A 14,235-nucleotide genomic window follows, 5' to 3' on the forward strand; every position below is an offset into this window, starting at 1 on the left:
TTGTAATTGTTAGGACCTAAAATACAGAATGTTTTCATTCTATTCAGCACACATTTTTTGAGGGGATATTATTGTGAGATTTGAGATATCAAAATGAAGACAAGGCATTTACCTACAGGAGCTAAGTATCTAACTGGGAAGGGGAATGGCCATATTTATAATAACTATCATCCAGAAGCTAATTTACAACTTAAAATGTGCTTTCACCATCATTCTCCTTTGACCTTGACTGTTGCTCTGTAAAGTATATATGCTTCCTAGTTTCCTATTTATAGATGATGAAATCAAGGAAGAGAGAGGGAAAGTGACTTGTACCAAGTCAAAGTTGGTGAATGATGGACTAAACCCCGAATTTCCCATTAAAAATATCACGTTTGTTCTATTTTGTATGGAGGCAGCAGGATGCAAGAAATGTTTAGACACTTGCAGTTAGAGTATATTGGAGGTGAAGTTGTTAGTGGCAGTGGGGGGCACATTGTAAACAGGAGGTAAGGCTGGAAAGCAAAGTAGGAACCACACACTAGAGAATCCCAACCACAAGAGTTTACATGCTATTATTTATGGGCCAGTTGATAATTGAAGGATGTTGAGCAGGGGAAAGATCAGATCACATTTGTGTTTTCTGAAAAGAGTATTGATGGCTAGAGATGGGCTGGTGAGAAGAGTAAGAGACTGGGAGCCAGGGTATAGCTCTTACTGTCTGATCTAAGAGGGTGACAAGCATGAGCAGCACAGAGGCAGAAGGCTTGGAAAGGAAAGGGATAATGTTAGATGTGGTTTCTTTAACCCAGTTTTGGATTTATTGGATTGTTATGAGGTCTAGATTCAGGCCACATGTCATAGTGTCTACTTCTCAGTCTGTAAAGAAAATATTTAATCTTTCAAAAAAATCATTTCTGGTTATAAATCTACTTGGCAATTCCAAGTAATTAACTTGTTCAGCAAGCTTTAGTAATACCACATTCCTGATTTTTCTTTCTGACAATATTTTTAAGCTCTCTCTGTACCAGGTCAGGATATGAAATCAGTCTGTTAGTTTGATTTCTTTAATTTCTGTCTCATCATAGTTTGCTGCATCCTTCAAAACAGAAGTAATAAGAGTGCTATCAGGAAGATGGTGGAGTAGGAGATACTAGCTTTTGTTCCCCCACAGAAACAACAGACAGCTATTCACAAATGAAAATAGCCCTAGAAGGGCTTAATAGTACAAATAAAAACCTGCAGGAACATAGTGAAGTAAAAAACAGATAATAATAGCACAGAAAGGATTGCTGGAGAGAGCAGTATACCTGAGACATCTGAAGATGGCTAGTAACAAAGAAAAGCAGGGACTACCAATGCCAGCCATGCATCAGGTGCCACTGCAGTCCACAGTGGCCTGCTCTTCAGAGGACCTAGAAGCTTTTGCCATTAAAGACCTCAGTAGCCCCTGCCACAGCCATGGATTCCCCATAGCTTTGGCAATGGAGGTTCCCTTAGTGTTTATCTATGTGGATCACAGTGGCCTGCTCCACAGAGGATGCCTTAGCTTTTGCCACTAAGGTAACCAATAACCATTCACACTGTGCACCTCCCAGGAGAGGAAGCTGCTTCCCCAATCCTCTAGCCAAGAAGGAGCCACTCTTCTGCTACTCTAGGATTGAGGCTATCACTGCCCTACCAACCCCATGCATACCCTGAACCCTAGAGCTGTGGCCATTGTGTGCATACCCTCATTACAGAACCTAACTCTATGGCTGTATCACACATGTACATTTTCACACACCAAAGCCACTGCTGCTGTGGGCCAGCTGGCACTCCAGACCTTAGAGCTACTGTTGCTCTATACCCTGGCTCCATGGCTTCTCTCTGAGTTCCTGCATCATAGACACGACAGCCACTGCTAGAGCAGGTATGTGCATAGGTATATTGTTCCATACCTTGAAACAACAGTCTGCAGTCTGCTTGCATATCCAGACTGGATCCAGACAAGGATCCATGGAGCTGGGATGCTCCAGATCCCAGCTCCATGGCCACACTGAGCACCTATTCCTAGGGACACCAGAGCTACTGCCATATTAGGCTTATTTGTACCCAAGACCCTTGAGCTGTGGTTGCTCTGTGCATGCCAACTCTCTGGACCCCAGCTCTGTGGCAGCGTTATGAGCACATGTGCCAAGGACAGCAAGTCACTGCCACAGCAGGAGCATCCACATTCTGAACTCTAGAGCTGCTGTAGTTCTGCAAATGCCTGTTTTCTTGACCCTAGCTCCCTAGCTGCTCCATAAACACCCAAGCCTCACACAGTATTACCAGTGCTGCTGCAGGGGCCCTGGAAACCCATGCCACCAACTATCACAGACTCTGGAGCTGCAGTTCCTACATGCATGCCTACATTCTAGACCCCAACTCTGTGACACTCCATAGCGACCATGCATCAGATACTGATACCACTGCCCCATGAGCGTCCATGAGCCACCCTTGGCACCCAGAGTGATCCCCTTGGCCACAACTTTATCTGGGGGAGAAAAAGAGATCAAGTGGACCCCAACATCCTTTATCATCAAGGATCCCAACAGTCCTTGCCACCACTGCAGACACCCAGAACTTTGGCTGTTGAGGACCACTGCAACCTTTGCTGATGCTCACTGCAGCTGACAGACCCGCACAGATACTGTGCCTTCAGCAAACCTGGAATTGTCACACCCCACCTACATGGCATTCTTGCACCCACCTCCATGTGAAGGTGTTTTTCACCAAAACCAGTCTGTAAAGTCTAGAAGAGGTGACTGCTCCATCAAATGAGCAGACATCAATGCAAGGAACAAGAAACATGAAAAAAACAAGGAAACATGACATCAACAAAGGTATACAATAATTTTCTAATAACTGATCCCAAAGAAATGGATGTCTATGAGTTACCAAATAATTCAAAATAATTATTTTAAGAAAATTTGGTGGGCTACAAGAGAACAGATAGAAAACTGAACAAATCAGAAAAACAATACATGAACAAAACTAAAAGGTCAATAAAGACATAGAAATCATGAAGAAGAACCAAACAGAAATTCTGGAACTGAAGAATACAATGAATGAAATGAAAAATGCAATAGAAAGTGTCAATAGCAAACTTGATCAAGCAGAGGACAGAATCTGCGAACTCGAAGACAGTCATTTGAAATTATCCAATTGAAGGAATAAAAAGTAAAATGTGAAGAAAGCCTCAGGGATTTGTAGGACACCAGCAAGTGGTATGATACACACATTATGAGAATAGCAGAAGGAGAAGAGAAAATGAGAAAGGGGCAGAAACTTTCTTTAAAGAAATAATGGCTCAAAATATCCCATATTTGGTAAGAAATATAGATATCCAGGAATATAAAGCTCAAAAGTTTATAAGCAGTTTCAAACCAAAGAGGTCTTCAATGACACATAATCTGTGAAAAATAAAAGAGAATTTTGAAAGCAGAAAGAGAAAAACAACCTTGTGACATACAAAGGAATCTAATGGTGTCAGCATATTTCTCAGCAGAAACCTAGCAGGCCATAAGAGTGTGGGATAATATATTCAAAGTGCTAAAAGGAAACAGAAACAAAAACAAAAGCAAACCTTGCCAACCTAGAATACTTTATCCAGCAAAGCTGTCCTATGGAAATGAATGAAGGATAAAGACTCTCCCAGACAAACAAAAGTGAGGGAGTTTATCACCATTAGAACTGCCTTACAAAAAAATCTACAGGGAGTTCTTCACACTGAAATAAAATGCTGCTAATTATGATAACATGAAATCATATGAAAGCATAAAAATTACTGGCAAAGATACATACATAGTCACATTCAGAATGTTCTTATACTGTAAAGATGGTGAGTAAATCACTTTAAAGTATAAAGATTAAAAGGCAAAAGCATTCAAAGTAATAATGACACAATAATTTGTTAATGGATACACAATATAAAAAGATGTAAACTGTGACATCAAAAAACATAAAATGTGGTAGGGTGGGGACTAAAGGGTAGGGTTGTTTCGTGCAATCAAAGTTATTATCAGCTTACAATAAACTGGTGCTACTATAAAAAGTGTTATATAAGTCTCATGATAATCACAAAGAAAAATATCTATGGTAGATACACAAAGGATAAAGAAAAAAGAATCAAAGCATACCACTATACAACATTATAAAATCACAAAGGAACACAGAGAAGAGGAATAGGACAAAATCTGCAAAACATTCCAAAAACAACAAAATGCCAATAGATTTAAATAGTTCTTACCTATCAAAAATTACTTTAAATATAAATAGATTAAGTTAATCAACAAAAGAGTGGTCTAATGAATTTTAACAAATAAGACCCATTTATATACTGATTAAGGAGACTTACCTCACCTTTAAAGACACCTATAGGCTGAAAGCGAAGAGATGGAAAAAGATTCCTTGCAAATGGAAACCAAAGGAGAAGAGGGAAGCTATATTTATTCAGGCAAAATAGAATTTAAGTAAAAAACTGTTACAAGAGACAATGAGTATCTTTATGTAATGATAAAGAAGTCAATTCTTTAAGAGAATATAACAATTGTAAATATATGTGCATCTAACATTGGAGCATCTAAATATATAAAGCACATTGTATTTGTTCTCATGCTTCTGATAAAGACATACCTGAGACTGGGCAATTTACAAAATAAAGAGGTTTAATTGACTTACAGTTCCATGTGGCTGGAGAGGCCTCACAATCATGGCAGAAGGCAAGGAGGAGCAAGTCATGACTTATATGGATGGCAGCAGGCAAAGACAGAGAGCTTGTACAAGGCAACTCCTCTTTATAAAACCATCAGATCTTGTGAGACTTACTCACTATCACAAGTACAGCCCAGGAAAGAATTGCCCCCATGATTCAATTACCTCCCACCAGGTCCATCCCACAATACATGGGAATTCAAGATGAGATTTGGGTGGGGACATAGCCAAACCATATCATGTATATTAGCAGATCTGAAGGGAGAAATAAACAGCAACACAATAATAGTAGAGGCCTTCAGTACCTCATTTTCAACAATGGACACATCATCTAGATAGAAAATCAATAAGGAAACATTGGGTTTTGAACTATACTTTAGACAAAATGGACCTAATAGACATAAACAGAACATTCTATCTAACAGTAGCAAACACACATTCTTCTCAAGTGCCCACAGAACATTCTCCAGGATAAATCATACGTTAGGCTACAAAACAAGTCTTAACAAATTTGTGAAAATTGAATTACATCAAGTATCTTTTCTGACTGCAGTGGTTTGAAAGTAGAAATCAATAATAGGAGAAAAACTGGAAAATGTACAATTATGTGGAATTTAAACAACAAACTACCAAACAATCAATTGGTCAAAGAAGATCAAAAGGGAAAATATTTAAAAATTTCCGAATGAATGAAAATGGAAATACAACATACCAAAGCTATAGTATGCATCGAAAGCATTTTTAAGATGATATTTGTAGCAATAAATACCTACATGAAGACAAATAAATACCTCAAATATTCTAATTTTACACCCATGGAACTACAAAAAGAAGAACAAACTAAACCTAAAGTTAACTGAAGGAAGGATATAATGAAGATCAGAGCAGAAGTAAATGAAATAGAGACTAGAAAAACAATAGAAAGATCAACAAAACAGTTGGTTTTTTGAAAATAAAAAATTCCAAAACCTTTAGATGAATTAAAAAAGAGAAAAGAATAAAAGAAATAAAAGAAAATAAAAAATGAAAAAGGAGACAGACAACTGATACCACAGAAATACGAGGGATCATAAGTGACTACTATGAACAATTATGTCAACAAATTGGATTACCTAGAAGCAGTGGATAAATATTTAGAAATGTACTACCTATGAAGATTGAATCATGACAAAATAGAAAATCTGATCATACCAATAACAAGTAAGGACACTGAATAAGTAAGCAATATGACCCAAAAAAGAAAGTCTAGGAACAGATGGTTTCACTGTAGAATTCTACCAAACATCTAAGAAAAAAATTTTAAAAAAATAATTTCAACTTCTGTATTAGATTCAGGCAGTACATGTGCAAGTTTGTTATATCTACCAAATATTTAAAAAAGAATTAATACCAAGTCTTCTGAAACTATTACAAAAAATTGCAGATGAATAAACACTTTCAAACTCATTTTATGATGCCAGCCTTACCCTAATAACACGACCAGACAAGGACACTATCAGAAATTATTGGTTCAATATTCTTTATGAACTTTGAAGCACAAATCCTTAGAAAAATACTAGTGAACTGAATTTAACAGTACACTGAAAGGATCATACAGCATGACCAGTGGAATTTACCCCTGGGATGCAAGGATGGTTCAATATATGCAGATTAATAAGTGTAGCACACCACATTAACAAACTGAAGGATAAAAATAATATAATTACATTTATAGATGCAAAAAAAGCATTGTATAGAATTCAACATTTTTTCATGGTAAAAACACTCAACAAATTAGGTATAAAAGGAATATAACAAGGCCATACATGACAAGTCCACAGCTAACATCATACTTAATGGTAAAACGCTGACAGCATTTCTCCTAAAATCAGGAACCTGAGACAAGGGTGCCTACTCTCACTACTTTCTGTTCAGTATAGTACTGGAAGTCCTACTAGAGCAATCCAGCAAGAAAAACAAATAAAAGATATTCAAAGAGAAAATGAAAAATCAGAATTATCTCTGTTTGAAAATTACATGACCTTACATAGAGAAAACCTTTAAGACTCCACCCCCCAAATTTAAAACTAATAAACTAATTCAGTAAAGTTGCAGGATACAAAATCAACATACAAAATTAGTTGCATTTCTATATGCTAACAATGAACTATGTGAAAATAACAGAACATTTACAATAGCATCAAAAAATAAAATACTTAGGAATATATTTAACCTAGGATGTGAAAGTTCTGTATGCTGAAAATTATAAAATATTGATGACAGATATTAAAGAAGACACAAAATGGAAATATATTCTGCATTCCTGGGTTGGAAGAATTAATATTGTTAAAATGTCCATACTACCCAAAGGTATCTACAGATCCAGTACAATCCCTATTAAAACCCAATGGCATTTTTCACAGAAACAGAAAAAAACAATTCTGAAAGTCACATGGAACCACAAATATCTCTGAGGAGCTAAAGCAATCTTGAGAAAGAAGCAGAAGGTTGGAGGCATCACATTTCCTGATTCCAAATTACGTGACAAACCTATAGTAACCAAAATAGTATGATACTGACATAAAAACAGACACAAACCAATGGAATGGAATAGTGAGCTCAGAAATAAACCCTTGCATGTATGGTCAATTAATTTTCAATAAATGTTAGGGAAACTGTATATCCACATGCAAAAAGAAAAATTGGACCCTTATCTTATACCATACACAAAAATAACCTCAAAATGGACTAAAGACTTAAATATAATACTGAAAACCATAAAACTCCTAGAAGAAAGTAGAAGGAAACAGCTCCTTGACATTGGTCTTGGCAATTATTTTTTTGGATTTGACAACGAAAACACGGGCAACAAAAGCAAAAATAACCAACTGGGACTACATCAAAATAAAAAGTTTCTGCATAGACAAGTAAACAATCAACAAAATAAAAGGATAACCAACAGAATCATTGGAAATATTTGCTATCCATATATGCAATTAGGGGTTAATATCCAAAATATATTGGCAACTAATACAACTCAGTAGCAAAAATCCAAATAACCCAAAATGAGCAAAGGACCTCAATAGACATTTTTTCCAAAGAAGGCATACAAATGGCCAAAGGACCAAAAAAGACATAAAAATGAGCAAAGGACCTCAACAGACTTTTTTTTTTCCAAAGAAGACATACAAATGGCTAATAGATACTATATATGCAAGTGTGCTCAACATCACTAATCGTCAAGAAAATCATAGAATACAAATGCAAATCAAAACCACAATGAGATATCACCTCATCCCTGATAAGTGTTGATAAGGATATGGGAAAAGTGAACCCTGGTATACTGTTAATAGGAATATAAATTGGTATAGCCATTATGGGAAACAGTATGGAGGTTCCTCAAAAAATTAGGAAAGAATTGCTGTATAATCCAGCAATCCCACTGTGGGTATATATCCAAGGGAAATAAAATCACTATCTTCAAGAAACATCTGCAAGCCCCTTCACCACAGCATTATTCAGTTAGACTTTTTCCGAATCTTGGCTATTGTGACCAGAGACCAACAACAAAGCAAATGTCTCCCAAATGAAAGATAATTCAGAGGGACAGCTTTCATCTTTCTTTGCTTCAGAGAATGCGACCTAAGAGAGTAGTGTCATTAGTATTAAAAACTTATTTTGTTTGGTATTTGTGGGGTCGGGGCAGGGATAGTTGGTATACTAGTTTTCTATTGCCGTAGTATCAAATTCCAAAAATATAATGGCTTAAGCAAGACATATTTATTATCTTATAATTCTATAGGTTAGAAGTCCAACACAAGTTTCACTGGGCTAAAATTAAAGTGTCAGCAGAGCTGCATTTCTTTTTGGAGGCTCCAGGGGAAGATGCATTTTCTTGCCTTTTCCAGCTTTTAAAGCTGCTCACATTCTTTGGTTCATGGTCCCCTTCATCCATCATTAAAGTCAGCAATAGTCATATCCTAGTCCATTGTTGCTACTACAGCAAAATACTGGGTATTTTGTAAATTATAAATAATTGATTTTTTTTTCTCACAGTTCTGGAGGTTGGAAAGTCCTAAATTAAGATGCCAGCAGATTTAGCATCTGGTGAGGACTTGCATCTTCTGCTTCCAAGACAGCACCTTCTTCCTGTATTCTCACATGACAGAAGAGATTGAAGGACTATGCAGCTCTCTGAAGCCTCTTTTATAAGGACATTAATCCCATTTATCTTGGAGACAGAGCCCTGGTGTTGTAATCACTTCCCCAAAGGCCGTACATCTTAAGACCATCACAATGAAGATCAAGTTTCAAAATGAATTTTGAAGGGACACAAACATAAAACCCGTAACAGTTGGGTTGAATCCTTCTCAAGTTGCATCTTTCTGGCCATTCTTCTGTTGTCACGTCTCTTTCTGGCCAGAAAGTCAGGGAAGTTTCTCTGCTTTTAAAGATTGGGCTCATGCAGATAATCCAAGATAATCTCCCTGTTTTCAAGTCAGATGATAAACAACTTTAATTCTACTTGCAACCTTAATAACCTTTTGCTATGTAACATAATATAGTCATGTAGTGACAAGTTCCTAGGATTAGGTCATGAACATCTTTGGGAGGTCAACAACCGTGAGAAATAGGTGTTATAGTGAAAAGCTAGACAAAAAAGGCGATAGATTATTGAGATCACGAAGAAAGTTGATCAACATTAAAAAAAAAAAAAAAAAAAGAGAGAGCAAAGAATTTTCTTCCAAATGAGAGCATGATTATTTATTTTTCAGTATTTTGTCTAAGTACACTTCAGGAAGAAGTAATATATATTAACTCTCCACAGTTCACAGGTGCTTTTGCATGTTTGATGTCTCAGTCCAGACTGGGTTGTTCCTATCTCAATGCCCTGCCTGTCAAAGAGAATAAAGGTTAGCCTTGGAAAGTTGTGGGCCAAGTTACCAGTAATACTTTGACTTGGGTGGATACAGGCCTCTCCCAACATTATGCATGGTAGACTGTTCCCCAAAGTCACCTCAGCTGTTTAGGTTGAAGATCTTCATACTCCTTGTTGTTTCACAGGCATGAAGTGTAGAGCATAGGCTATGAGGACTTGGCTGTGGTGGACCAATTCTATGGGCATGGATTGCTGTTTTCTGCAGGCAGATGGTTTCAAAATATGATGACAGTTATGCCAGAGGAACTGGGGGGCTGTAAAATCCCTCTGGTGGAGCACTAGAGTTGTAAGGGATGAAGCTGACCTCAATCTTGGACATTGGCAGACTGGCTGGGGCTGGGTCCTCTGAAGCTCTGCTTGTTATCTTGGGTGCTGGTTTGCTATGAAAGGGATTCTACCACCTCATGTTTGGCAGGCCTAAACTCAGAATGTTCCAGCTGGGCTAACACAATCTGGGTATAGATGAAACAGGACTAAAGCAAGCTGTAGTGCTAGGAGGGGTCCTGGAGATCCCTGAGCATTCACCAATTAGTTACTTAACTGGAAGTTCTTCTATTTCCAGGAAAACGAATAGGGCAAATAAAGCAGATATTATACCAACCAATATAGAATTGTTTATGAATTAACAACTGGATATACCAGTTGTATTACAGCCTTGATTTTGGCTCAAGCAAAGCATTGGGCATTTTTTCTTTCCAAATCCCCAAACCCAAAGAACACTCTTACTCTCCTTTTCCTATTTACAGGAAAAGGAATAGGGCAAATATGGCAGCAGCAGCTATTATACCAACCAGTATAGAATTGCTTATAATTACAACTGAACATATCAGCTGTCATACAGCCTTGATTTTGGCTCAAACAAAGCAGTGGACATTTTTTTCTTTCCAAATCTCAAAAGGCAGAGCATTTTTACTCTCCTCTTCCTAGGAAAATCGAACTTTCCATACTATATTTCCCATTTTGATGCTGCCCTTGATGATTCTAAAAGGATTTCCTGTTCTTATCCCATGAAAAATCAGCATTTTTCTCATTAAAGATAAAATATATATCTTTACTCTTTGGCAAGGTATGCCCTCTATATCATGCTCATCAAGATGTTTCATGAGAGGTGTACTGGGTTCAAAATGTGTTTACCAAGTTGAGTCCAAACTCTTCTAAAGATCGGAGCCCCCAAAGAGTAGCATGGGGTGAAACTGATATCCGGTTTTTTAAACTTTCATAGGAATTGCTATGATGATCACTAGCGGATTTATTCATCCTCAATTGACTGATATTCCCAAAGACACTCTCCCAAATTTAAAATCTCCAATTCTCTTCAATTTTCCTATAAAACAAAAAACCCTGATAACAGTAACATATGTATGACCATTCAGAGCTATTATATCTACTGGTTGACAAAATAGGAGAACATTGTGAGGAACAGTGACAAAATCCTAGAAGCTGTAGAAATACCTAGGAAATAGATTGAGGAAAAGAAGTGTTGGATGAAAATATCAGAGGTACATACAAGATGGCTTTCTCCTGAGTCCCTTGAAGTCAGTATTCATTCAATACATTTTTGTTTTGTTTTGGTTTTGGTTTTTGGCTTCTTTTGAGACGGAGTCTCATTCTGTCATCCAGGCTGGAGTGCAATGGCATGATCTCGGCTCACTGCAACCTCCATCTCCTGGGTTCAAGTGATTCTCCTGCCTCAGCCTCCCAAGTAGCTGGGATTACAGGAGCCCACCACCATGCCTGGCTAATTTTTTATTTTTAGTAGAGATAGGGTTTCACCATGTTGGCCAGTTTGCTCTCAAACTCCTGACCTCAGGTGATCTGCCCACCTCAGCCTCCCAAGGTGCTGGGATTACAGGCGTGAGCCATTACACTTGGCCAATTCAATAGATTTTTATGAAGCTACTAAGTCAGACATCATAGTGTATGCTAGAAATACAAATAGGACAGCAGAGATTATTCTAGAGATACGAGGTTTACTGATGAGCAGTTGGTGATACAAGTGATGATTTAAAAAAAATAGTGGGAATGGAAAGGTTTAGCAGAAGAAATGACTAGTCAAGATATTGTGGGCTTAAGTATATAATGTTTGTATTTGCACAGAACCATTTTACACCCACATCCTCTTTCTAATGATGCATAATCTTATGCCAAAGCTGAGCATCAATCATTAAGATTGAAATGTCTAGACTAGACCGATATTCTCAAGGTTCTTGGCAGAATGACTCACTGGGGTATGAAACCACATACACACACATAAAACAATCAACACTATGGAGTCCAGGGTGATAGTCTGGTATTTCTCGACATTTACAACCTTAGAAATGAGTAACTGCTGAATGGCGAGTTGCTATACATGGTAATCTGATAGAACAGTAGGGAAAATGCACAATAATTAAAATGGATTTATGTCTATAACTTCTAGCTTAAATATCCTTTCCCACTGATATGACTGGTACTTAGAGTCAAAACTGTGCCAACTACTTTTTTATTTGATGAAATCACATAATTGAATTTTTGAGCCACCTTCTCATAAGCTATCCATATACACTCTCAAATTTTTCCTTTTGACAAAAATATATTTATATTTCCATTGTTTAAAAACAACTGGTATAGAATCAACTCTACTAGAAAGAGTTTCGAAAAAAAATGAAACATGCATTCTGTAAATGTTCATAGGGCTTGTTTCACAATGAAAAATTCAATAGGTAAATATAATCAAACAAGATCAGGAAAATAAAATTCTCTTTCACTTTGCAGATAATTCTGAGCAGTGTTCTACAAAGAGGTACAGTGTGGATTGTAAATGGTAGAACCAGCATCTTGGAAGGCAAATATTTGGATTAAAATCAGCATTGTGAACCGAACTGGTCATAAAGAAAATAAAATAACACAATGGAGTTCAAAGAGGGTATTTAAATGCTAGTATATTTGATTCAAAACTTTTACAAACCCAATTAGCTTTTCTTTTTAAGATCCAGAAAATACTATGAACTGCTTAATAATTAAAAGTAAACATATTTTTATAACATTAGAAAACTAAGGATTGTAACATTAATTACCAAGAAAGAATCTACAAACATGGAAAAATTAATGAAAAGAAAGCGCATTAGAAGTTCAGAAATCAAACAAACTTCAGTTTTCTCTTAAGGAAAATTTCATAGAGCACAGGAGGATAATCTATATATTTTTCCAGTTAGAGAAAGAATAGAGTTCTAGGGGGATAGGTATACTATATGGACGTAATATTTTGAGAAATGTAATGTGCTTATGTTTTTTATGTTTCTTTGTGAATATTTTTTCCCATAGTCAGACTTGGGAATTTAGTAGAAATTAGGTGAATTTCAACAAAAACACAGAGAAGGAAAGATATTCTCAAAGCCAGTGCGCAGACAGTGAAAACTACATATCTGAGAGGATTTTCTAAATTCCCTTATTTTCCCCTTTAAAACTTCTAGAAGCTGGCCTAGCAAGATTAATCATAGAGTTTTGTGGAAAAGAGGTTCTAGTCAAAAAGGAAGAAGGAAAATCTTGTCCGGTTGGTCCCAAGAGTTGAATGGAAGAGAAAGGGAATGGCAGATTGAGGAAGCCGGAGAGACACTTGTGTCTAGATCTCCTCTTTCCAGGCTGAAGTCCTCATGGGAGAAGATGTGTGACATGGAATGAGATGCCCCCAAAGACTCTTATATTTGGCTGGCCCAACAGAGCAGATCAACTTGGTGGTGGAGAGTAGACTGAAAGAAGGCCTGAGTGTGGCTTCCTCCTGTAATCTGCCTCCTGCGTGTCAGAGATCGGGCTCACAAGTGCCTGTGTGCCCTGAGGGAGACAGGTGGAAGTAAATTGAGAGTCAGGCTGGTCTAGGGAACTCTCAAGTCAGGGTTCGGGGCTGTGTAGCTAAATGGTTGTGAGGCTTAAGGAGGGGCTGAATCAACAGGAAGACAACTGTGTCCTAACCAAGTCCAGAATGTCCACACCCTGAGTTCCCCCAGCTTACACTTTCTCAGCAGGTGCCAGAACACTGCACAGATGCTCCCCTGCCACTTGGCCCATACAGCAGACCAGGGCACCACTGGTTTGTGCTGCTGCACAGCACAAACAGATAACGGCTGAAGAAGAGGGCCTCTAAGATACTGCTCATTTTACCAGGGACTAATACTCTAATGGATTTAGTTTTTCCAATGGGACTATATTTTAGATTTTTTCATTTTTTGTTGTCTCTACCCTGTAGGTGTACGTAATGGAGACAATCTGACTGGTACAGAGAAATGAAGAGACAACATTTTCTTTCCAAATCTGAGTGGAGATGTGAGTAAATTTGTAACTCTATTACAGACGTTTTGTCATTATTCACATCTTCAGAGGTTTCTAATCTTTTTCTAAAGACCCAGATTATCTTTGCCCACTTCCCTAATAAGAATCTCTTTTCTAGGATCCCATGACACACTTCCCTTTGTCGTTTTTCTCTCTCTCCAGAATGTCTTGTTTTGCATGTTTTTATCCTCAGATCTTTAAACCTAGCCACATCTAAGGCTCAATATTTGGCGCACACATTAATTCTTTCTGTTTGGCATTTTGTTACCTGAGAAATAATTTGATACACACCCATA

The 14,235-nt window shown here is 37.4% G+C and overlaps 1 long non-coding RNA gene across 1 annotated transcript in view; it reads left to right on the plus strand.

Annotated features, from left to right (window-relative positions):
• Positions 1-13,928, plus strand: part of LOC112621225 — a 39,976-nt gene extending 26,048 nt beyond the window's left edge. The window contains exon 2 of the long non-coding RNA XR_003118688.1: positions 13,857-13,928. This is a non-coding gene — a long non-coding RNA (uncharacterized LOC112621225). The remainder of the gene's footprint in view (positions 1-13,856) is intronic.
• Positions 13,929-14,235: the final 307 nt, after the last annotated feature.

Source organism: Theropithecus gelada, chromosome 3, assembly GCF_003255815.1.
Source record: "Theropithecus gelada isolate Dixy chromosome 3, Tgel_1.0, whole genome shotgun sequence".
NCBI lineage: Eukaryota > Metazoa > Chordata > Mammalia > Primates > Cercopithecidae > Theropithecus > Theropithecus gelada.